Source organism: Egretta garzetta, unplaced genomic scaffold (genome assembly GCF_000687185.1).
Source record: "Egretta garzetta isolate BGI_Z169 unplaced genomic scaffold, ASM68718v1 scaffold332, whole genome shotgun sequence".
Lineage (NCBI taxonomy): Eukaryota > Metazoa > Chordata > Aves > Pelecaniformes > Ardeidae > Egretta > Egretta garzetta.
The window spans coordinates 498,617-501,862 of NW_009258879.1; the positions used below are offsets into that span (position 1 = coordinate 498,617).

Sequence of the window (3,246 nt, forward strand, 5' to 3'; positions counted from 1 at the left end):
CCCGTCGGCCGTCCCCCAGCCGGTTCAGCGTCGCTTGTCGAGCGCGAGAGCCCCGGCTGCCGGGAGGGGTGGTGGTGCCGGGGCAGGGTCTGCTCCGTGCCCGTTGGCACGTGGGGCTTCTTGCGCAGGAGGTGTCCTCGTGGTTCCGCGCTGGCCAGGCAGATCCTAGCGGGAGAGGTGGGATGCCTGTCCCAGGAGCCTGACTGTCTGACGGTAACAGAAAGGAGTATGTTTGGCGCCTGGGAGCACATCAGCCCTCCATCTGCTCGGTGCTTTATCTCCAACATTTGCCAGTTCTGGCTGGAATTTCCCAGAAGAATTGAGCAATAACTTAATTGATTCCACGGCAGTTAATTGGAGGACACCCCGTTATACCCACAGGGGGAGAGCCTTGAAAAAGCCTTTGAAAAATCTCTTTTTCCCAAAGTGTTTGCTGCAGCCACAGAAGCAAACTGTATTGTCCTCATCCTAATATCTTCTGATCCCAACTGATGATCACTTCTTCCCCTAAAGCCTGTGGTTTTGTAGTGCATAATCTTCCATTTTAGCTCACATAATTAGCCAGTGTAAGGAAAGAGAAGTTACAGGAGCGAACGAGGGTGGCCGTGCTGGTGCAGCACCGGTACCCAGTCTGTGAGAGCAGAAAAGGGAGAGTTAGGGACAACTTTTTTTTAATCTTCAGTTTTTGTGCCTGTAGTTAAACCATTGGAGGAAAAAAGTGCTGATCTCTCCTTCTGGAGAGCGGAGACCACATGTGAGGCATCTGATCCAACTCCAGTTTGTGCTAAAAATGGACATTGCGCAAGAAGGCTTTTTCAGGGGGAAAAAAAAAAAAAAAGAGGAAAGAAAGTCGAGTCTTATCACGTGGGCCTGAAGACTTGGGCATGTTACACAGCTAATTAATGGCGAGGAGCTCGGCAGTGCCGGCGTGCCGCCCTTCGTGGGGCGCCTGGCGGGGAGGTGCCCGTCACTGCCCGGGGTCGGTGGCGGGGCCGGTGGCCATCCTGCGGCTGGGGCGGTGCGGACGATGCTGGGGCGAGCCGTGAGCTGGCTTTCCCCAGCCGTGCGGCCCTGGCCCGTGTCATGGAGGGAGGAGGAAGGACAGGGGACGGATGGGAGCGGGTCTGCGGGGCGGTGGTGGCCCTCTGCATGGTAATGGGCCACCGGCTGAACCGGCACATCCATCCGCCCGGGGGTGGGTCCGCAGCGGGGGCTAACGGTGCACACTGGCGTTGCGGTCCTCGCCTTGCTTCACATGCTTGGCCTGGGGCCACGGCAGCGAATTTCCCATTTCTGAAAGGCAAACGGTTTCCCTTCTAGAGCGCAGTAAGGAGTTGGTTCCCACGCGGCTCCGCAGCGGGGGCGGGGGGGCCTGGTCAGAGGAGAAGCTGTGGTGCTGGAATGGGGAGGAGGGAGAGGGTCGCTCCGACAGAATCGTCCCGAGGTGCCCTTTGACTGCCCCAGACGGACACGAGCTCGGCTGTGCAAGGGGACGGGGGGGTCTTGCTCCGGATCAGCAGAGCTGGGACCTTCCCCGCCGCACGAATGAGCACGGGGCCGCGGCAGACGGATGGACGCACGGCACCTCCGTACGCGCGGCGGGCTGGTCTCAGCTCAGGCCTGTGATCTCAATACTAGTGATAGTCAGATGTGCCGGATCAAGCTCTGCTGCCTTCGGAGAGGCATTTCTTGGTTAAAAAAGCCGGCTGCCCGCCTGCCTGCAGCACTGGTCTGTCAGATGTGTGACGATGGGTCTGGTTCTCATTCCTGGGTTATCCCCATTAATCACAACGTCTATTTGAAACAGCTGCTGCAAAGGTCCCTGCCGCTGTGCAGTGGAAAAATTCCAAGTGCTTGTATTTTCCCTTGTAAGTCAGCGCTACATGCCTGAAACATTTGCTTTGTATTAATGCTCTGCCTAACAGCCCGTCCATTTGTGTTTTGGGGGAAAATGATTTGGAGGAGCTGTCTTCAACTGGGACGGAGCTGCAGGCTGCAGTCGCTAGCGGTCTGAACATGTGGGGGGCACCTGAGGGCGACGGAGCCGCCGCGCGGGCGGGGGGAGGCGCAGCGCGTGCAGGAGATCCGATGAAGACCTAGCGGGAGGCTTGCTGCTTGGGACCGGGGTCAGAGGAAGCTTGCAGCACTCGCACAGTCCATGTGGACTCTGCTTCTGCAGAGCCAAGTGGGAATCGTAGACAAGATGGCCCACATCCCTACTTTCCGCTACGGCTTTAGTGGAGCGCGCTGGGGAAAAGCCTTCCCCATGGGATGCCGTGGTAGCGTTGTGCCTGGCTGCTGACAGGCTCCGGGGACCGGGGGTTAAGGGAGAGTTAAGGTCCTGGAATTCAGCTTTTCGGTCTGGGTCCAAGCTTCCCCAAGTTTTGCACGTGGGGTGGAGCTGAGGTTTGGTTCTTCACCGAACGTACGTAGATAACCACCCCAGAATTCGCAGGCGCTTGGGGTAAGCAGACGTTTTCCGTGCTTTTCCCACCCTGGCCTCACCGAGACATTTGGGAAGTGGCTGTAACGTGTTCCTGGGAGGATATCTCTAATGGCTTGTCAGCCTTGTTAGTAGGGCAGCAACATCTGAATCCCGTCTGGGCTCTAAACCTTTTTTTCTTTCCCAAGCACATAAAGCCCAAGCCCTCCCATGCTCATCCTGCGTGAAGCAGTGCAAGCAATGCCAGCCTTAACTGCGCTTGCCATTGCTGCCGAGTTATTTCGGTGCCCTGGGTAGCTTTAAGAGCCCGTAACAGTTCAGTCAAAAATGAAAATGAAGTCTCATTAAAATACATTCACAATAGGAGGAAAAAAGGCCCCAGACTGTGTTTTTTTAAGTATTTTTTTGTCCTGAATCAGCACTGATCTCTTCTAGTTAAACTTCCTTTCTCCCACTAAAGTCCAAAGACAGTTTGATTCGTTTCCAGATGAGTTTTCCGAACAATGCGCGAGGTTTCCAAGTTTGCCATTTTATCTCCCGTCCCTGCCTGCCAGCCCTTCTTTCCCCTCTTTGAAATTTGCTGTCTGATTAGCACTTCTGCAGATTTCCATAACATCCCACAGTTCCTGAGCCTGAAAGCCAAAAAACCAAACAGAAATAGTCTCTCGCCGGTGGAGTGCTGACGTTGTTTCCCATGCAGCCAGTCCCAGGGCTGGTCGTGCTCGTGCACGCTGCGGTGCGTCCCAAACGCCTGTGGTCCTCAAACCGCTTCCCCGGTTGCCCCTTCCAGCGCAGCTTCAGAC

The 3,246-nt window shown here is 56.0% G+C and overlaps 1 protein-coding gene across 1 annotated transcript in view; it reads left to right on the forward strand.

The window, feature by feature from the left end:
• Nucleotides 1-3,246, forward strand: part of PLXND1 (plexin D1) — a 56,390-nt gene that overhangs the window by 36,244 nt on the left and 16,900 nt on the right. The gene's annotated exons all lie outside the window — the stretch shown is intronic.